Source organism: Humulus lupulus, chromosome 1, assembly GCF_963169125.1.
Source record: "Humulus lupulus chromosome 1, drHumLupu1.1, whole genome shotgun sequence".
NCBI classification, from domain to species: domain Eukaryota; kingdom Viridiplantae; phylum Streptophyta; class Magnoliopsida; order Rosales; family Cannabaceae; genus Humulus; species Humulus lupulus.
The window spans coordinates 63269532-63292474 of record NC_084793.1 but is presented as its reverse complement, the minus strand read 5'-3'; the positions used below and the strand labels follow the sequence as shown (position 1 = coordinate 63292474).

The window sequence follows — 22943 nt, the reverse complement described above, 5'->3', positions numbered from 1 at the left end:
ACTAAAGTGTTTAATCCCTAAACCGCTAATCATACTTAGTTCACGATTTTGGCCAAATGACTCGATTAGCGAGTTTAGCACTGTTTATAAGGCACACTGTAACGGTCCCTGGAGTGGGGCGTTACAAGTACTTCTTAAGGAGGGGGAAGTTCAGGTTGCACGAGAGATGGACCTCGACTCCTGATAGCCAGCGTTTGATCTTTGCATATCAGGTTGTAGGCCACCATGGTAGCATCATTCACTACCTGTCGGAATTTCTTCTCATTTGAAGGAAGACGGGACAACGTCTCGTATTGACCTCCAAGGGTCTCTGAACGTCCTATCCTCTTGAATATAGTTGTACAGAGAATGAACTTGGTTAGGGGGATTAAATTCAATAAAAAATGATAAGGGAGCTCATGTATGGAGTTCAGAAATTTAGGAGTCTTACGAGGACGGTTGAAGTATCAGTGATTGTAGTTCTTGAACCTATTCTACATAAATAACTTATCTTTATAGTCAGTTGGGTGGCTGGGGAGGTCAATAACGGAGGTCGTGCTGGGGAAGCAAGCGAGGTAGTAGAAACCATCACCTCGTCCTTTCTGATGAGGAATGACTTTGAGGTAGAAGAAGTACATAATATCAGCCGGAGTGGGGACCTCCCAGTCGTGTGTTAAGAATAAATATTTTCATCCCACCAAAAGTCAATATGAGTTTGAGGGGAGCAGGAATGGAACCTGTTTGACATAGCTCAAGAAATCTACGAAGTACTAGTCTAATGGAAGGATAGCACATGCCTTCAGGTGCTCATCACACAATAAGGCCCTCAATCCCCATCTTGATCCCATGGCTCAGTAGTATCTTCTACACTTTCCCATGAGTCGTTATTCAGAACATGATGTGCTCGGCCTCAAAAAAGGCGTCAGGGTCGACAAAAATCTCCCTTTCCACCACTGGGCTGAAATGAGGAATAGGATATTTGGATGCGATCTGCTTGTCCTCATTCTTTTTTTGGGTAGAGACACTCGCAATGTTTTTCTTTGGTGGGGCCATGATCTAGCTCGCTTGTAGATAAAGCGACCTATTATTGGCGACCTATAATAATGACAAGCTACGATGATAAAGGTACGATGAACCAAGGGTTTGAGTTATATTTTTTTTAGTGATTCAAAATCTACACGAGGTAAGTTATGTCCTAGCACCAATGCGTGTTTCCACGTGCAGTCCTAGGCCATACACTGTAGACTTGGGAAATTCCATCATACTTCAGGATTCACGTGTCAGACCCACTACTTTTCTTTTGAAAAAGATTTAATGCAAATCCGCTTAAGGAATCTCGACCCTTAAGCTACCCAAAGCCAACCCTAAAAACCTCTCAACTTCTATATCCAAACAGGTATCCTAATCGATTCATCAACAACACTTTCCTTACAAAAACCAGAAAATTTGCCTAGTTTTCAAACATCTTGTTTCTAAAAAAGTCTAATATTGTTCTTTTAGCCTTAACCAATCCCTATTTGAACTTAGACATGGCTAGAACACGAAATGGTACTGAAAGTAAAAAAAAATATAAATTTTGAAATAAAAGGAACACATTGGAAAATAAAGAGTGAAATATTTAAACAGATGAAGAGATACTTAAAGTTTATACGTTTACTTAATGAGAATTCTGGAGCTTCCACAGGCAGGCACTTGAGAGCTTCTGAGAAACGGAAGAGTGATGACGATTTTTGAAAATTAGTTTGAGAAAAAAGGGGAAACTTTGTCATTGAAAGGGAGGCTTTTGAACGTGAAGGTGGTGAGGTTCAGGTCTAATCACCCTACTTATACGTAATTTTTGGTAATTAATATGGGCCATTCGATTGGGTTAGCTCGGGATCCAAAGGCCAAGATTGAATGACCCCTGCAACGACAAAAAGTTTACAGGAAAGTTGTCACAGTCCTCGAAACCCAAACTGACGCCAATTACAGACGGCCACATGTTCAACACTTGAGTAGTGGGTAAGCAAGATTTCACATGACAGAAGCTAAAAAGCCCTTACTGTGCGTGCCAGAAGATGACGACGTCAAGCACGATCAGAAGCCTGGGCAGGGGGGGAGGGGAGGTTGTAACCCAAAATTGGAATGGGCTCGATCACTCAGCTAGGGGTACAACTAGTAGATAAACATGTGGAAATATCAGGAGAGTATAACATCTAGCTAGTGTTGATATGATCACTCCGAGTTAGGATTTGACATCGTGACATGCAAGTAATCTCCAGATCACCTTGTAGAACAATAGTCTAGTTTGAGATAGGTAATATCCAGATTGCATTTAGGAGGGTCTGAACTTAACCCAAATTTGAGTTCGTACACTCTTAAATCACTAGCTCGATGAAGGTGTTTAGCTCGTGGAAACTGGATCATGACGCACATTGAAGGCGATCTGGCTGTCACGCATCTCGAACTAAGTTTTTGGTGCAAGAGACGATCTGGAGACTTTCTAGTTGTCGTAAGCTGTCAAGTTTGACTTGAACAGTTCACTCTAGAGCTAGCTAGATGCTCTATATGTACGCTTTCTTCATCCGATTTTCTACGAGTTGTACCCCGTGCTGAGTAATTCAACTTATTTTTGGGGTACAACCTTTGCCTCCTAAGCTCCTACTCACGGATGACGTTACTCCTGACACGCAAAGTAGGGGCTTTTCGGCTTCTGTTATGTGAAAATGTGCCTACCCACTCACTTGAGTATAAGACATGTGTCAATCAGTAATAGGTGCCTGTTCGGGTTTCGAGTATTATGACAAGTGTCTTGTCAATGTTATGCCGTCGCTTGGTTTATTTAATCCAGGCCCTTGGATCTCAAACTGATCTAATTGTATGACCTAGATTAGTTACTTAAGTTTACGTTTAAATAGGAGACCCAAAACTGAACCTTACCACATTTGCATTAAAAAAATTTCCTTTTTCTTCTCAAAATACTTTCAAAGCTTTCTGCGTTGCCTCATTTTCTAGAAGCGTATAGGTTATTTCCTCCAATGCTGCTATCATTTCATCGACTGAAATAACCACGCTGTAAGTATCTTTATATTCGGTTTAAAGTTCATCTTCTAATTTTTAATATCTTTGTTCTGTTTGAGTTTTGTGTGTGTTTTTTTAGGCAAAAAAAAAAAAAAAATAGCACTAGATCCAATTAGAAATAATGCACAAAAAATGGCTAGTCTTTTGGGTTTAATGGGTTTCAAAGAGGAACGTCTGAATACTTGAACGTGAATATTTTTTCTCGAGTGGTTTTTATTGGGAATTGTGCCCTTAAAGCAATTGTAGTAGACAATGGTTTTAATGAAATAAATAAATGAATTGAATTATTGTATATATGTAGCTTATGTACTATATTATTGATAATAATATTAAGTAAATACCAGAAAATTCCCAAGTTCATCTATGTGGTCTCAATCTCATATTTGTATGAGAGGATCGAGGTTGAGATAATGAACTTAAATAGTTCACAGTAAAATAAAGTTATGGAATCTTTAGATTAATTACTGCTAGTACGGTCCACTAGTATTATGAATACATGTGACCTACATCCGGGTTACTAGTGTAGTATGACACTTTAGTGGAGGTACTTTGCATGTTGAGAGTATGTAGAACTGGACTAGATATGATTTAATAATACTTCTTTAATACCATTTCGCAGTATTATAAAACACATCAACTGATTATCATATACAAACTAATCTTAATCTCTAAGTTACTATGAACTCCTAATATGTCATTTGACCATTTGATTCATGCGTTATGGTTTGTCAGAATGATCCGGGTAAGAACTATTGTCTTGGGGACTCAATGATGTATATGGCTAGAGACATAGCTTAACATACATGGAATCTATACCTTCTTATAGATTGAATTATCATTCCCTATTCGGTGGGCTTTCGGAACTGAAAATGTTATTGACGTCAAATTCATAATCAAATTATGAATTACCCTTCACTAGTAATGTCGATGGCACACTAGGAATCAAGATATAATTAAAAGGGTAAAACAGTAATTTTATTCCCACTTAATTATGAATCATCAATAGGGGATCAATTTGTGTGTAATGATTATATCAATGGACACTTTATGGTTACAATAAAGTACTCACTAAATATATGTCATTAATTCTGAAGAGTTCAGTCTCATATTTATAGTGGAATAATCATGAGATTAGTAAATATGATTATTGACTCAAAGAGTTTTAGTTAATAATCTTTTATTTATTGGAGCTTGGAATTATTGGTCCATAGGTCCCCGAGGCGGCTCTATCAACACAAATCAATGTAAAAGTTGATAGAAGGGTTATTCTATGAATGGGCTATTTGAGGGAATATTTAATATTCATGATAAATATGCAATTATGTGATAATTGAAGTTGCACAATTTTTGAAATTTTGTAGAAATAAAATAAATTGATTTTAATAAATTATTTTATTTAAGTATGAATAAATAGATATGGATAGTCAAAATTGGTTATAATTATTATATTTATATAATTAAAAATAAGAAGATAGTGGAAATTCAAATTTTGAAATTTGAAATTTAAGTTGTTATCTTTTCCCTAAAAAGATAATACCTTATTTGGATATCTAATTATTAATTAATTAAAATAAAAATACATGCAAAAATCAAAATTCCATTTTTAAGGGATAGGCCACACGCGTAGGGCTTGGACTGTTCTATGCGTGTGGCACATCTGATGTTATGAGATATTGGTTTTTTAATTAATTAATAAAATATTTTAAAATGGGTTTTAAAATAGAATGTTAGATTTTTGTCTATTATCATTATTATTATTATAAAAGATGATTGATTTTATCATTATTATTATTATTATTATATTAATAATGCCTATGTATGTTGTATGATAGAAAATAAAAACAACATGTTTTAATAGAGAAGAAAAACTATCATCTTTTTCACAAAAGCAAAAACATTTTCTCTCTAACCTATAATAAAAAATCTCATGTGTTGAGAATACTTTTGATTAAAAAAATTTATCATCACATCATGAGGTGTAGAGAACGTCTTAAACGATCTAGGTGTGAGTACTTAAGCAAGGATAGGAAGATCGAAATACATTCGAAAAGATTCAATGATTCCTGATAGGCTACAAGAGGTAAATCGTTTCGTATTATTTTTCATATACATATTATATATATTGATTAACATATTTCATATTAAAAGATCCTCATATAAAGTTGCTTATATGAACATTTTTGTTGTATACCATTACCACAATTTTCGTTGTGCATTAGGAACCGTGCCTAACAGTTCTCCATTAAAATACTTTCCAAAATGATACTGCGTCTGACACGCGAATGCCGAAGTATCAGGGGTATCCCGCAGTTATGGCGGGTGGTTTCTCACCGCGAGTGAACTCACATATTACTAAATCAAACTTAAAACTCCATATTTCTCTCAGTTCCACTGTCACAAGAAGTTATATCATAGGTCGTCTGTAGCGTCCCAAATTTGCTAATAAGGCTTAGTGCCTTAATTAGCATGTTAGGAGGGCATAAATGGATTAATATATGAATTTAATTGAATATATATGTGATTATGTGATATATATGAGTTGTATGATAATATGACTATTTATGCATGCTTATGCACATTAAATGTGATTGTGGGCCCGTTTTGGTGAAAAAGGCATTTTCATAATTTTGACTCAAGGGTATAAATGTAAATTATGTGTTTTGTTAGTGTGACCACATTATTATGTGGATATATTTGAGATGTGTGGCACGAGACGATCCTAGGGAGCAAGTTAGCGGTTTAGTCATAACAGGGTCAAATACACAACTCGAGGACAGCCTAGGGGTATTTTGGTAATTTAGTACATTACCATGATTTATTGGATAATGGGAAATTAGTTAGGGAATAATTGAGGATAGTGAAAAGAATTGTGAGGCGTTAATTGAGATTAGCGGGAAATGTGGCAAAAGACTGATTTGCCCTTGAGGGCATTAAAGAGTAAGCTAATGGGCAAAGGGCATTTTAGTCATTTGATACATAAAGGAATGACACACTCAACAAACTTAGAACTCAGTAGAACCATAAGGAACCCTTAGAACACTCAGCACTCTCTCTCTCTGTCTCTCTCGTTTCTCTCTTCTCCTCTTGTTGCGTTGGTGAGTTTTTGATTTTTGGAGAAGGAAAAAGCTTGGAAATTGGAGTTGTGGTTAAAAGGAAAGCTTATAAGCTTGAGGAAATAGTTGGGAACCTTTTCAACAAAGGTAAAACTCAAGTTTTGTTAAGTTTAGTTTTGGTTTTCAAAGTTTTATTGGAATCCTAAGGTTGTGAGATTTTGATTGAGTTCTCAAAGTTGTTTTGATGTTTATGGGCTGTTGAGACTGTTTCCATGATCAATTGTGAGTAAAAAATAGGTGTTGTGTGTATTTTGGGAGGTTGGGTGATTCTTAAAATAAATTTTTTTCTGAGTTTGTAGGGCCGCGTCGCGGCCCTCACGAACTCAGAGGCCAGGTTAGTTCTCTAAAACTGCCATGGTGTCGCAACGCTTGGTGGGCTGCACCACGGCCTGTGTCTAGGAAATTTAAGGTCAGGGCTAACTGAATTGAGGAGGGTCGCGATGCTTGTGAGGAGAGTTACTGCTCAAATTAGGGATTTAGTCCAATATGGATTATGAGTATGGAAACTCAAACCTAAAGGCTCGGGAATGATTCTACTACCAAGTTTAGTTGAATTCGAGGTCCCGGAGGCTAGGAATCAATCTTGAAGCATTGAATTGGTTTGGTTGTTGATGGTTATTTGCTATTGAATCGTGACTAGGGGTACTACGAGGCTTGGGAAGGAAAGGATCCTTCTCGTTGTTGCCTTACCCTATCGTAGAGGACTCGTGGTAAGAAAATCATCTCTTGCACCCAGTGTAGGGTGTGTGCCCCAATGATAGGGCGCGAGAATGACCGTGTCATGAAACTACTTATAGTTGAATGTCTATTGTGTTTGAATTTATGATGATATACTTGTTGGAACTGATTCCTTGGTTGGAAGACCATTAAGGGCATTACATGTGTAATGTATGCCGTAGTGGCTAGGCCATAATGCGGATACGGTATCCACCACAGTGGCGGGGCCATTATGAAGATAAAATGTCCATCTACTCGACATGAGTCGTATGTTCTTTGGTAAATATATTTGAACCAATTGTGATTATAAAATTTGAAATACATGTTAATGTTTGTTTGGTTATCTGTATGATTTGTATGGGTTTTCTTGATGGCCCTTGGCTCACGGGTGCTTCGTGGTATAGGTAAGGGTAAAGGGAAGCTAGACCAGCCAAGAGTTGGAGAGTTGTAGGGGCGGCGTGTACATACTTAGCCTACTCAGTTACCACGGTCTAAATATTTTGTGGAACAAGAGTCTTTAGTTGAAAATTTGTCGCTTCGGTCGGCTAAGTCTTTATTTTTGGATAAACATGTATTTATTTGAAACTTTTGAGATCCCCTATAATTGTTTAACATTTTAAAAGAAAAGTTCAACTTTTGACCAAAACTTTTGATACTTAAACTATCGTTTAACCCTAATTACACTTTTAAGTCCGAATGACTCGCTTAACGAGTTAGGCACTATTTTTAACACATGATGTAACGCTTCTAAATATTCAGGGCGTTACAACTTTTTATTAGAGCTACCAAGGTTTATTAGTTCCTGAAGATTGACTGGGCATGTATACTCGCCACTAAAGATAAGCTTGACTTAGGGTTTGGTAACAAAAGATATGATCATGTGCTTAATTGTTTAAAGGAAATATATATTCCTTATCTGCATGCTTGATTATGGAGCATGAGCTATACTGAAAAGGCCTGGCCCTTCACTACTAGGTAAATATGAGAATGCATGCTTATTATACAATTGATGCATGTAGATGTCATGTAGTATGATGTTTGTGAATGTTGTGTAGTTGCTCGATAGAGTAATGTGGGGCAGTTTGTGAATTATTTATCATTGTCTGATCATCCGAGTCGTTGACTGCAGATATACTTGCAGAGTTATGCCTCTAGGGCGATAAGTTCGGTAGTCGGCGTTGAGATCGAGGCTAGAAATGATAACAAGGGTTAGAACCCTCTGTTAGTCCCTGAGAATTGGCAGCAGATGGTTGCAGAGACTGGTAGAAGAAACCTGTTTGTTGAGACAACAACAGGTTCCAACAGGGAACACTACACCAGTAGTACCACCCGCTACCTTGGTACAAGTTGTATAGTAGCAGCCAAACATATCGAACAGATGACAACCATTATATGAGCGGTATAGGAAGCAACAACCTCCAACTTTCGAGGGAGGTCCAGACCCACTGCGAGCTGAGCAGTGGATGAGTATGACCACCTCCATCCTTGACTATATGAGAGTGGTAGGTAATGATAGGGTGGCCTGTGCCACTTATATGTTTCAGGACGATGCCCGTATCTAGTGGGAGGTTGTATCTCAGACCCAGAATGTTGCTGCGTTGAGTTGGGATGAGTTTCAGGATTCGTTCAACGTGAAGTATTACAATGACGTAGTTTGAGCTATGAAGGTAGATGAGTTCACCAGGCTGGTTTAGGGCATCATGACTGTGATTGAGTATGCCCTGAAGTTCGACATATTGGAAAAGTTTCTTCTAACTTGGTGCCAACCGACGCTCCCAGGAGAGACAGGTTTGTTCGGGGATTTAACCCCATCATTGCACAAGATATTAGGATCACTTTAGTGTCTGTGGTTAATACATATGCTCATGTATTAGAGAAGGCCCTAACAATTGATGGTGCTGAGGATAGGATTTGGTGCAAGAGCGCTACGAGACTAAATGCTAGGATGATGGTACCTCCATTTACTGGGTCTGGTAGGGGCGAAGGCCCTAGTGACCAGAAGAGGAAGACCCCTAAAAATTCTACTACTCCTGGTCCTGATAGGAGGGTTCGGGGTACTCAGAGTACCTACCAGGGCAATGAGGCCTGGAGGAGTTATCCAGTGTCAACCAGGTCCTGGAGCCACCATGTGGGAGAATGTTATGCTAAGGCATGCTTCCTTTGTGTGGTAGTGGAACATTTTCAAAGAGATTGCTCGCAACTGAAGGGAGAAGAATAGAAGAAGGTATATAGTTTGGTGCCAGCCTGAGATTTCAAATTGACCCAATCAGAGGCTGAGGCTAGTCCCATGGTAGTGACATGTCAGATTTCTAGCACTGGCTTTATTTACACTGTATTGATTGATTCTGGAACTAAGCATCCGTTTGTCTCTAGTAGAGTGGTTGATAGACTGTATAGGCCTTGTGATTTCTTTACTGTGGTGATTGGGACCTTATTGACTACTAGGGAGCTAGTAGTTTATTGGAGATGGATTAGAGCCTTGCAAGTAGAGGTTGATGGTAGAGAGTTGTCAGTAGACCTGATTGAGCTAGTTGTGCAGGATTTCGAAATGATTCGGGGCATGGATTGGTTAGCCAACTATGGGGCAACCATAGATTGTAAAAGAAGGATGGTGACCTTTAAGCCTGAGGGAGAGAACCTATTTATATTTGTGGATTCTGTGAACGAGCCTCGTATTTCAATGATCTCAACATTGAATGCTAGAGACCTATTGTAGGGAGGTTGCATAGGATTCCTAGTGAGCGTAGTGGATACCACTAGGGATGTGCCAGTTGGGCCGGAAGAGAACAGATTGGTCTGTGAGTTTCTGGATGTATTTCTAGAGGACCTACTGGGATTCCCACAGAAGCGAGAAATTGAGTTTGTTATAGAGGTGGAACTAGGGACAGAATCAGTATCCAAAGCACCATACAAGATGGCTTTGGTAGAGTTGAAGGAGTTCAAGGTACAGTTACAAGGGTTACTAGATTTGGGATTCATTATGAAACGTCCCTAAGGTAGGGTACGTCTGCCACATACTCGTAATTCTAGGGTTTACGAGTATGTAAGGCACTTGACCAAAAGAATTAAATAAAATGATACGAAGAAATACAGAAAAATTTAAAACTTTTATATAAACTTATTAGTAGAAATTATTACACGTATGAATACTTTAAATTTAAGGCAGCCATATGAAAACTCTAAACCATTATTGCATTGCTACTGAGTCCGTGCTCCACAAGTTGCTCAACAGCTAAAGCCACACCTGGAAAAATGTTGGAAAATAACATAATGAGCTAACGCTCAGTAAGCAAATCTCATGCATACACATACACATGAATGTCGTGAGTTTGTAGTGCACATATACTAATATGCTGACTTATATACTTATGCATTTCATTTATTGCTCAAGCACTTTCAAACTTTACTTTTATGTTCTTTCTTTTAGTTTCACATTTTTATGGGCCCGATTTCACTTGTGCACACTGTTTGATTCAGCCAATACCTGCAGGGCTTGTTACACATATCATATAGAATCCCATGGGTTCTCCTCCGGCTAGCCATCATCTCAGCTAGGCTCATCATAACACTCATTTCATCGTTGCCATAGCCGCCATATTTATTACACATATGGAGGAGAAAGACAGAAACATGGCAAACATATCTGAATGGTCAACTCTGACCTAGCCCACACTAGTGGGCAGCCACTATAAGTCTTATAGACTTCCGTCTTCTTTACTGAACTTACTTGATTGCTTCATCAAAACAGTGGCACCCTTTTTAAACATCTTATTATCACTTTGCTTAAGCCTTGTGTCATTAAAATGTTTAACTTTACATAAGACTTTTCAAGGCATTTCACAACTTTTCTCATATTCATATGCATGGTCTTATATCACATAATAATGTATCACATAACTGTACATGCCATGCATACATGCTGATGCTGAAATGCCAATGTTCGTGTTCATGATTCGTGTTGATGGTATTCAATCAAGGCATTGTATCACATCTCATATAACTCAAAACATCTTTAGTCATAATACATGAAGCTTTGGGTTGGTGGCGTTGTTATACCTTAACGTAGAGCTATGGCTCAGGTCTAAGGTTTCCAGCCTAAAAACTTAAACGCTTCATATATCATAACATATAATAAATCATGAACATAGAGTAATCCACATATCCATCAACATAAGAACACATACTTGCACATAATTCATATCATTCTTAACCAAGTAAGACATCTTTCACATATCACAGAATTCATCAATTACATATCACACAACACCCTTATGGTGTTCATATAACCATTTTTCACATACTTATCATATGCATCATCATCATACCATACTTAACTCATCAGATGTACACAATCAATGTAGTCATGCATCTTACACTTAAGCACAAAAGGTGAGATTTACTTACCTTAGGTCCTTAGCTTATTATAAAATTCTTCACCAAGAGTCAATCAATCAAATCCATACAACACTACGGAAGTCAAACGATGATTTTCTGAGACTCAAAACGTACTTCGGAACCTCGAACACTAAGTTTCGACCGTCGGTCTACGGTGGATCGCGGTGGCTCGTGGTGGGCCCACCACCCAACTATGATAGATGTAGGAACAAGTTATTGGGTTTTGAAGCCCACAACACGAGGAGCACGATGGTGGTGACAGATCGGCAAACGGATGCCCGAGGTGGCCGAATCGCAACTTTGAAGTCGCGGGGTGGCCGAACTTAAATCGAGTGGTTGAGGTGTTTAATCGGCGAGTGAGCTCTAGATTCCCGCGTGGGTTGATAGTTCGGAGGCCTCTGAATCCAACGGTCCAGCGCGTGGCTTAAAGTGGTGGCCGGAAAGTACTCCTGCATCGTCGGCAACAGTAACACGCAGAGAGAGAGAGAAAGAGAGAGAGAGAGAGAGAGAGAGAGAGAGAGAGAGAGAGAGAGAGAGAGAGAGGGGCTCGGGTAAAAAGAAAGGCTGAAGCCTTTTATTTTATTTATTTATTTATTATTTTTTATTTTTTATTTTTTTAAAATTACACTTGGACCCAAAATACTAAAATTCTTTTCAAATAAGTCCTTTAGCAAAACTTTCTTAATTTTATAAAAATCCCCAATTAAAATTATATGACATTTGGGTCCAATACTTGACTACTCAAGTTTCTCTCTCTTTAATCTCATTAAAAACATAAAATGATATTTTAAATACTATTTTTCCATTACTATTTCTTAAATTTGTAAACTTGTACATTTTATGTATTAAAACTCTGATTTATAATAAAAAAAAAGTATAATGAAAATGTTGGATATTACAATCCTTCCTCCGTTAAAATAATTTCGTCCTCGAAATTTCAAAATAAATTAGATAATCGAAGACAAGAACTATAATTACAAATAAACAGAACAACATTACACAGCATAAGATTTTATACACAACACTTACTTTCACCCCGAAAAACAAAACTTATTCCTGACTTGTAATCCTTATCATATATAAAAAGGCGAGGATGTGTAAACACCTCACATGAGGACTACAATATAGAAAGAAAAGAAATAAGCTATAACAATAGTATAAATTACAATGAATGTATACGAAAATACAAACGAATCCTCATCATCCATACTTTTGAACACAAACCACATAACGTAAGAAGAGAAAATGACCATCATCATGAAAACATCCTTGATCTTCATGTCTTACAGTCAATTTTTTTTTTTTTTTTTTTAAGCAGATGCAATTGACTGGTTATACCTTGATAATAGATGCTAAATTGAGCAACAAGTTTGTTCAATAGAAAGTTTTTCGGCATAAAAAATTGGATAACTAGAAAACAATTATATAGCCGATGAAGATTATTCTTTAAAACCAAGTCTCTGTGAAACCCTTTCGTTGTCAAAACCGACTTCTTGCCCTGAATGAGAAATAGTGAGATAGGCCATTCATTAGGTACCAGTTCAGAAAAGCCTGACTCTCATTCTTTCTCTAAGAAAACATTTAAAAATCAAAATTGTTTCCAAATGTATAAAATAATAAAGGGCACATTGATACTATGCTAGAATGCAAATAACCGTGGCCACTCGGAAATTCACACACTTAGCTTAGTATCCCTTCATTGAATAACACATGGGATAAGTCTTGACTGACCAATCCACCACTTCATCTACTAAAACGAATAATTCTCACATGTCTAATAAGTTAGACATGTCTCATTTCAACACCTATACTAATAATACTCAGTCATCACTTCACGCAAGTAATACATTAACTTACTTTCGGGATAAAGCAGCTAATATACTATAATTTAATCGCCGAAAGTAATTCACAGTACAGAGTAATTCAGTAAATAACATTTATCACCTCGATTCATTCAACAATTTACAAATTGTTTCCATGTTCAAATCAGGATCGCAAAATCAACAGAAGTGATTTCTTTGTCGACAACATTTAATAAGTTTGACTTTCATCATCAGAGAGGATAGTGTAACACATTAAACAAAATAAAATCTGTGATATCTATCTTGAAAACAAACAAATTCAAGGATCCAATGACCCAATAGTTCAATGCATTTTTCTATAAATAAAATTCATCACATACACACTAAAACACAATCAATCTCAAGCTTTTGAAAACCAAATCATTATTACTTCTGTCCATTACTCAAGCTAAGCACCCATGGCAACCTCATCATCTCAGCTGAACTTAGACCTAACTTTAGCTTTACCTGAGCCAAATCTACCCACTATCGAACCTTCACCAAAAATTTCTGCACCCCTACCACAGCTAATGGTGTATCCTACGGTACACATCCCAGAACGAAATACTCAATTTCCCAGAGTTTGGCTTCCCAAATTTTATTCTGATACTGGCCTTGTCACGGTGGAGGATTCAGCTATGCTCGATAAAAAGGTGGCCATTAGTATAGGTCAAAGCATACTCACCCCTAAAGACCAAACAATTTTATCCCATAGGTCGGACCTACAAGCTGTAAAAGATTCCTTAGTTCTTACCATTCAGGCGACAGCATCGGTCTCAAACCTAGGCCAACGGGTTCTTGCAAGAGAACAAGAGGTTGACCACTTTAAAAGGTATATAGAAACACAAAAACAAGAGATGATAACCATTAGAAATGCCAACAAGGCATTGACTCGAGAGAAGGAGAAGTTGGTTAAGGAGAATGGGACTTTAACTACACTTCTTGCTAACTACTCAGTCGATATGAAGGAAAAAATTTGGACACTGCAAACTACTGGGGAGACCCTTAGAGTTGAACAACAAAAGTTGATCGACAAGGTAGAACGTGTCCAAAACCCCAATCCTTAATGTATTATGTATTTTTTTTTTTTTTATCTATATATTTCTACTGTTTCACTAAAGTCTCTTATTGTGTGTGCTCTCAGCAACAACCTAAAACTTTGCTCTCCAAAACACTAACTTGACATATTAACCCTTAACACACTAACTGAACTGATAGGTCACTTTAAAAGCTTGAGAATATCAAATAACAATCCAAACATCGACATCGATAAATCATCAATTATTTATCACATCAATAATAAAGGCATGCATTCAGATAAATAACAAACTTCAGTTTCTCTACCATGCATGAGAATAATCATTTAATCCAAACTCATACTTATCTCATAGAGACTCAAACACACAATGAGTTTCTAATGCAATTACACAACATCATTAACATACATTAACTAAAGTATGAATAGATTATACTAACCATTAATGTGTGGCTTGTCTTGTGGCGGAACTCAGTAGCATTTCGGATCCCAAAATTTAATAACATAACGAGTATACGACATCTACAAACTCAAAGCTCTGATACCATTTGAAACGTCCCTAAGGTAGGGTACGTCTGCCACATACTCGTAATTCTAGGGTTTACGAGTATGTAAGGCACTTGACCAAAAGAATTAAATAAAATGATACGAAGAAATACAGAAAAATTTAAAACTTTTATATAAACTTATTAGTAGAAATTATTACACGTATGAATACTTTAAATTTAAGGCAGCCATATGAAAACTCTAAACCATTATTGCATTGCTACTGAGTCCGTGCTCCACAAGTTGCTCAACAGCTAAAGCCACACCTGGAAAAATGTTGGAAAATAACATAATGAGCTAACGCTCAGTAAGCAAATCTCATGCATACACATACACATGAATGTCGTGAGTTTGTAGTGCACATATACTAATATGCTGACTTATATACTTATGCATTTCATTTATTGCTCAAGCACTTTCAAACTTTACTTTTATGTTCTTTCTTTTAGTTTCACATTTTTAATGGCCCGATTTCACTTGTGCAAACTATTTGATTCAGCCAATACCTGCAGGGCTTGTTACACATATCATATAGAATCCCATGGGTTCTCCTCCGGCTAGCCATCATCTCAGCTAGGCTCATCATAACACTCATTTCATCGTTGCCATAGCTGCCATACTTATTACACATATGGAGGAGAAAGACGGAAACATGACAAACATATCTGAATGGTCAACTCTGACCTAGCCCACACTAGTGGGCAGCCACTATAAGTCTTATAGACTTCCATCTTCTTTACTGAACTTACTTGATTGCTTCATCAAAACAGTGGCACCCTTTTTAAACATCTTATTATCACTTTGCTTAAGCCTTGTGTCATTAAAATGTTTAACTTTACATAAGACTTTTCAAGGCATTTCATAACTTTTCTCATATTCATATGCATGGTCTTATATCACATAATAATGTATCACATAACTGTACATGCCATGCATACATGCTGATGCTGAAATGCCAATGTTCGTATTCATGATTCGTGTTGATGGTATTCAATGAAGGCATTGTATCACATCTCATATAACTCAAAACATCTTTAGTCATAATACATGAAGCTTTGGGTTGGTGGCGTTGTTATACCTTAACGTAGAGCTATGGCTCAGGTCTAAGGTTTCCAGCCTAAAAACTTAAACGCTTCATATATCATAACATATAATAAATCATGAACATAGAGTAATCCACATATCCATCAACATAAGAACACATACTTGCACATAATTCATATCATTCTTAACCAAGTAAGACATCTTTCACATATCACAGAATTCATCAATTACATATCACACAACACCCTTATGGTGTTCATATAACCATTTTTCACATACTTATCATATGCATCATCATTATACCATACTTAACTCATCAGATGTACACAATCAATGTAGTCATGCATCTTACACTTAAGCACAAAAGGTGAAATTTACTTACCTTAGGTCCTTAGCTTATTTTAAAATTCCTCACCAAGAGTCAATCAATCAAATCCATACAACACTACGGAAGTCAAACGATGATTTTCTGAGACTCAAAACGTACTTCGGAACCTCGAACACTAAGTTTCGACCGTCGGTCTACGGTGGATCGCGGTGGCTCGTGGTGGGCCCACCACCCAACTATGATAGATGTAGGAACAAGTTATTGGGTTTTGAAGCCCACAACACGAGGAGCACGATGGTGGTGACAGATCGGCAAACGGATGCCCGAGGTGGCCGAATCGCAACTTTGAAGTCGCGGGGTGGCCGAACTTAAATCGAGGGGTTGAGGCGTTTAATCGGCGAGTGAGCTCTAGATTCCCGTGTGGGTTGATAGTTCGGAGGCCTCTGAATCCAACGGTCCAGCGCGTGGCTTAAAGTGGTGGCCGGAAAGTACTCCTGCGTCGTCGGCAACAGTAACACGCAGAGAGAGAGAGAAGAGAGAGAGAGAGAGAGAGAGAGAGAGAGAGAGAGAGGGGCTCGGGTAAAAAGAAAGGCTGAAGCCTTTTATTTTATTTTATTTATTTATTTAATATTTATTATTTTTTATTTTTTTAAAATTACACTTAGACCCAAAATACTAAAATTCTTTTCAAATAAGTCCTTTAGCAAAACTTTCTTAATTTTATAAAAATACCCAATTAAAATTATATGACATTTGGGTCCAATACTTGACTACTCAAGTTTCTCTCTCTTTAATCTCATTAAAAACATAAAATGATATTTTAAACACTATTTTTCCATTACTATTTCTTAAATTTGTAAACTTGTACATTTTATGTATTAAAACTCTGATTTATAATAAAAAAAAAGTATAATGAAAATGTTGGATATTACACATTAGACCTAGCTTCTCACCGTGGGGTGCGCCAGTGATGTTTGTTAAGAAGAATGATGGGACATTGAGGGTGTGTACCGATTACAGGGAATTGAACAAGATGACTATCAAGAACAAGTACCAGCTACCAAGGATTGATGACATGTTTGATCAGTTGCAAGGTTAACAGTATTCTAAAGATCGATATTAGATATAGTAATCACTAGCTGAGGATCGAAGATGAGGATATTCTGAAGAGGACTTTTCGCACAAGATTTAGACATTATGAGTTTCTAGTCATGTCGTTTCGACTGACCAATGCCCCGAAAACTTTTATGGATCTGATTAACAGGGTGTTCAAGGGCTACCTCGACAAGTTTGTGATTGTCCTCATCAACGATATCCAAGTCTACTTTCAGACAGAGGCAAAACACAAGCAACATCTCCGATTGGTACTTCAGAGGTTGAAGGAGCACAGGTTGTATGCTAGGTTCAAGAAGTGTGTGTTTTGGTTGCCTCAGGTGACCTTCCTTGGTCACATTGTTAGCAAAGATGGAATTAAAGTTGATCCAACAAAGATTGAGGCAGTGAGAGATTGTCTAAGGCCTGGACGTGCCTCAGAGATCACGAGCATCCTTGGATTGGCAGGATACTACCGATGCTTTGTGAAAGGGTTCTCAAGGATTGCTACACCACTGAAAGAGTTGACATGCAAGAATCAGAGGTTTGTAAGGTCCGCTAGATGTGAGAACATCTCCCAGGAGTTGAAGTGACGATTGATTACAGCTCCAGTACAGAGTCTTCCATCGAATCAGGAGAAGTTTGTGGTTTACTGTGATGCATCAAGGTAGAGGTTAGGTTGTGTCCTTATCCAGACAGAGAAGGTGATCGCTTATGCATCACGACAGTTGAAAGAATATGAACAGTGATACCCTACGCATGATTAGGAGTTAGCAGCAGTGGTCTTTGCATTGAAGATATGGCTACACTGCCTTTATGGGGAGAATAGTGAGATATACACTGACCACAAGAGCTTAAAGTATTTTTTTACCCAAAAGGATCTAAACATGAGATAGAGGCATTGGCTGGAGTTGGTGGAAGATTATGATTTTGAGATTCTTTACTACACAGGGAAAGCCAACGTGGTGGCAAATGCCTTGAGCTGGAAGGGTACTGTAACGTCCTGCAAATTCGTAATAAGGCTTAGGGCCTTGATTAGGGGGCCAGGATGACAATATACAGACTTATATGCTTATTTGTTATTTTTAATTGTAATTATGTGGATTATGTGATAATGTGACTAGTTGTGCATGTTTAGGGATATTAAATATGCATGTGGGCCCGTGTCATATTAGAAGGGCAATTTTGATAGTTTAGCCCGTTGTAGGCATATTTGTATATTTATGCGATATATGTGTGAGACCACATTATTATGTGGGTTTATTTGAGTTACTCAACATGAGACGATCCAAGAGATCAAGTTAGCGTGAAAGTCAAAACGATACCCAATACTCGACTCTGGGTGAGTTGAGGGGTATTTCGGGTATTAGGCATTTCATTGGGTTATCGAGTAATGGAAATGAATAATTGGAGATATATTTGAAGTTAGTGAGTTTAGGAGGGAATATAGGGGAATTTGACCATTTTTCCCTCGGGGTCGTTTTTGGTACCACGAGCCTCGGGATTAGCTTAAGTCACTTAAGCCTTAGGAAACAAATGACAAAAAAAAAAAAAAAACTTACTAACAAACACTCAGAAGCTTTTAACCGACTCTTACTCTCTCCTTCACTCTCTTTCTCTTTAAGTTACTTCAAAGTAGTTCTTGGGAAAATTGAGAAGGATTTTGGCTAGAAACACAAGAATTGAAGGCACGAGATTGGGATTTGGAAATCTTATGGTTTGAGGATCATTATTCATAGCTAAGGTAACCATTCAAACACTTTGTTATAACTGAATTTTTATTGAATATGTGGCTGCTTTAAAATGTTCTTGAACTTTTAGCTTGAAGAATTGAATTGGTGTTTTAATGTGTTTTAAGACTGGATTTTTGTTGGGTTTTAGTGCTGGGAAGATGTTAGAACAATTGTGGGGATTGAATTATGGTTTTGGGGTGAAATTGGTTTAGTTTAGATTTAATTTGGCTGCCGAAAAGTGTGAAAAATATGGGTTCTTAGGGCAAAGTCGCGGCCTTGTTCTTGAGGGCTGTGACTCAGCTTGAACCAAGGGCCTTGGGAGGTCTCTATCTAGGAGGCGCGTCGCGACCCTCAGGGTTAGGTCGAAGCCTGCCTGGGCATTTTTGGCCTTGGAATTTTTTTAAAAATGGGAACCTTTCCCTTAGGTTTCGGGATCGATTCCACTACCCGGTTTAGTGGAACTCAAGGCCTCAGAGGCTAGGACTTAGTCCGGAAGCCTTTATTTGCTCATTATTGATGGAATCCTATATCATGGTTTTGACTAGGTTATTGCTAGAGGCTCAGAACTAGGATCGTGCTCGAGGGTCGTTCTTATTTACGCTATACTCGGACCTGAGGTAAGAAAACTACACCAAGTACGTTTTATACGTGGTTAGAGCTTGGCCCGACTGTTATCAATTATCATGACTAGGGATTGGGCCCGAGGACAATTATATTTAAGCTATTGCTTCACATGTTGGTTGATACTTGCTTAAGTGCTTTATGATTGTTGAATGAATTACATGGTTAGGGCATGAGACCGCGTTAAATAAGTATGATTAGTATTGTGAGAATGATTATTCAATGGTGTTATGTGATTAACATGCATACGTGTGTATTTTTTTGGGATAGGCCTATCCATATCTGATTCTGTATTGAGGTCTATATTCTAGGATCACGGCAAAAATGCTCTTTGCGGTGGCCGAAAGGCTTAGGCCTAAACTAGCAATGTACTATTACAATTGTCGACTCTATGGTCATTGGTAAATCAAGGGGTTGGGCTAGCTCTATGGTTAGTTATTCAGAGCTAAGGGCGAGGGCCCCGGGTGACTCTATGGTCACATATCTAGGGCATAGGCCCCGGGGTTGGCTCTAAGCCAACTGTTTAGGGTAGTGGCCCCAAGCTGGTCCAATGACCACTTGTTTGTCACTAAACGATCATATCTGTTGGTTATTATTGTTGGACATACTAGATGGGTATCTGGAAGTTTATATTTTCTGTTTATGCACATGTTGAGTTTTCTTGCTGAGCCTTGGCTAATGGGTGCTTTGTGGTGCAGGTAATGAAAAGGGAATGCTTGACCATCCATGAGTTGGAGAGCTTCAGTGGCGGCGTGTACATTTGTGGTTGCTCGACCATCACAGCCAGGAATATCCCAGAGGAACTACGGTTGTAGCCTTGTTTTTGCTGCTTAGGCCGATTGAATGTAACTTTTGATGTATATTCACTTTTTTTTTTTAAAATTGTTTGGTTGTAATGTTTTGGGATCCCATAAATGTTGAATCTTTTCAAATGAAAGTCAATGGTTCTTTGACCAATTTTTTTAACACTAACCATTGCCCTTAACCATAGTTACACATTTTAAACCAAATGACATGGTTAGCAAGTCACACACACTATCTAAAGTACACAGTGTAATGGTCCTGGATTAGGAGGACGTTACCGGTACGGGACATGTATTCAGTCTGAAGCAGATATCGAAAGAGTTGGCAAAAGATATGACTAGAGCAAGGATTGAATTGGGGTGGGCTGGTTAGCCAACGTCACCTTGTAGTCCACTCTCTTGGAGATGATAAGGGGGGTCAGTTGAGTGATCCTCAGTTTATGAGACATAGAGGGGGTGCCCTAGCTAGAGTGAGTAAGGACTATACTGTTTCAGAGATGGGTATACTGAGATACAAGGAGAGAATTTGTCTTCTAATGGAATCTACTACCAGACGAGAGATTCTAGATGAATCTCACATGACACCGTATTCATGTAATATGGGAACCACAAAGATGTATTAGGATATGAAAATCTTATATTGGTGGCCTGAGATGTAGAAAGATGTGACCAAATATGTGGCTAAGTGCCTGACACGTCAGCAAGTCAAAGCTGGACATTAGAGACTGGCAGGGTTATTATAGCCTTTGGGTATCCCTGAATTGAAATAGGAGGACGTCACTATGGACTTTGTAGTTGTACTGCCTAGGACAATGGGTCAGCGTGATTCAGTGTGGGAGATTGTAGATCAGTATACCAAATCAACCCATTTCTTGCCAGTAAAGATGAACTATACAATGGATCAGTATGCTGATCTTTACGTGAAAGAGATAGTACGTCTCCATGGGGCTCCTAGGTCTATCGTGTCAGATTGGGATCCCATCTTTACCTCCATGTCTTGGGGAAGTCTGTAGAAGGCTATGGGAACCTAGTTGAGATTCAGTATAGCTTACCATCCTCAGGCAGGTTGTTAGTTGGAGAGGAAAATTCAGATATTGGAAGACATGTTGTGGGCATGCGTTCTGGACTTTGAAGGGTCCTAGAGTAAGTATTTGCCTCTGATAGAATTTTCCTACAATAACGCTACCAGTCGACCATTGGAGGGGCTCCTTACAAGATGATGCATGGTAGGAGGTGTAGGTCGCCCATTCAATGAGACAAGATGGGTGAAAGGAAATACTTGGGTCCTAAAGTAGTTCAGAGGACCAATGAGCCAATAGAAAATATTAGAGCTCGGATGCTTGCGTCAAAGAGTAGCCAGAAAAGTTATTCAGATCTGAAGTGCAGAGACGTGGAATTTCAAGTGGGAGACTATGTCTTCCTTAGAGTTTCGCCGCTGAGAGGGTGAAAAGGTTTGGGAAGAAGGGCAAGGCGAGCCCTAGATTTGTAGGATAATTTGAGATCCTAGAGAGGATTGGTTAGGTAGCCTATAGGTTGGCTTTACCTCCAGCATTGTTAGGAGTTCACAATGTGTTTCATATATCAATGCTCTAGAGGTATGTATCAAAGGCAACTCATGTACTGAATTATGAGGATCTTGAGCTACAGACAAACTTATTCTATTAGGAGCGTCCAATAAAGATCTAAGATGGATAGGATAAAATCTTGAGAAACAAGACTATACCCTTGGTTAAAGTGTTATAGAGGAATAGAAAGGTCAAGGAGGTGACCTGGGAGCTAGAATCAGACATGTAGGAGCAGTATCCCTAGTTATTTAGGTAAATTTTGTGAACGGAATTTTGAGTAGTAGGGGATAGTTGTAACGTCCCAAATTTGCTAATAAGGCTTAGTTTAGTGCCTTGATTAGCATGTCGTGAGGGTATAAATGGATTAATATGTGAATTTAATTGAATAAATGTGTGATTATGTGAAATATATGTTGTATGATAATATAACTATTTATGCATGCTTATGCGCATTAAATGTGATTGTGGGCCCATTTTGGTTAAAAATGGTATTTTCGTAATTTTGACCCGTCTAGGTATAAATGTAAATTATATGTGTTTTGTGAGTGAGACCACATTATTATCTAGATATATTTGAGATGTGTGGCACGAGGCGATCCTAGGGAGCAAGTTAGCGGTTTTTTCATAACGCGGTCAAATACCCAGCTCTGGGTGAGCCTAAGGGTATTTTAGTAATTTAGTACATTACTAGTATTTATCGGGTAATGGGAAATTATTTATTGACTAATTGAGGATATTGGATGTAACAGGAATTGTGAGGTTTTAATTGAGATTATCGGGAAATATGGCAAAAGACTAATTTGCCCTTGAAGACATTAGAGAGTAAGATAATGGGAAGAGGCATTTTAATCATTTACTGCCCAAAGGAATGAGACACTTAGCAAACTTAGAACTCAGTAGAACTAAGAGGAACCCTTAGAACACTCAGCACTCTCTCTCATTTCTCTTGTCTCCTCTTGATGCCTTGGTGAGTTTTTGATTTTTGGAGAAGGAAAAAGCTTGGAAATTGGAGTTGTTGTTAGAGGGAAAGCTTATAAGCTTGAGGAAATAGCCGCGAATGTTTTCACCAG

At 38.1% G+C, this 22943-nt stretch overlaps 1 long non-coding RNA gene across 1 annotated transcript; it reads right to left on the bottom strand.

Moving 5' to 3' along the window:
• Positions 1–12662: 12662 nt before the first annotated feature.
• Positions 12663–15639, bottom strand: LOC133786048 (uncharacterized). The gene is made up of 2 exons (XR_009871435.1): positions 14582–15639; positions 12663–12762 (listed from the first exon to the last, which is right to left on the bottom strand). It is a non-coding gene; the product is annotated as an uncharacterized LOC133786048 (long non-coding RNA).
• Positions 15640–22943: the final 7304 nt, after the last annotated feature.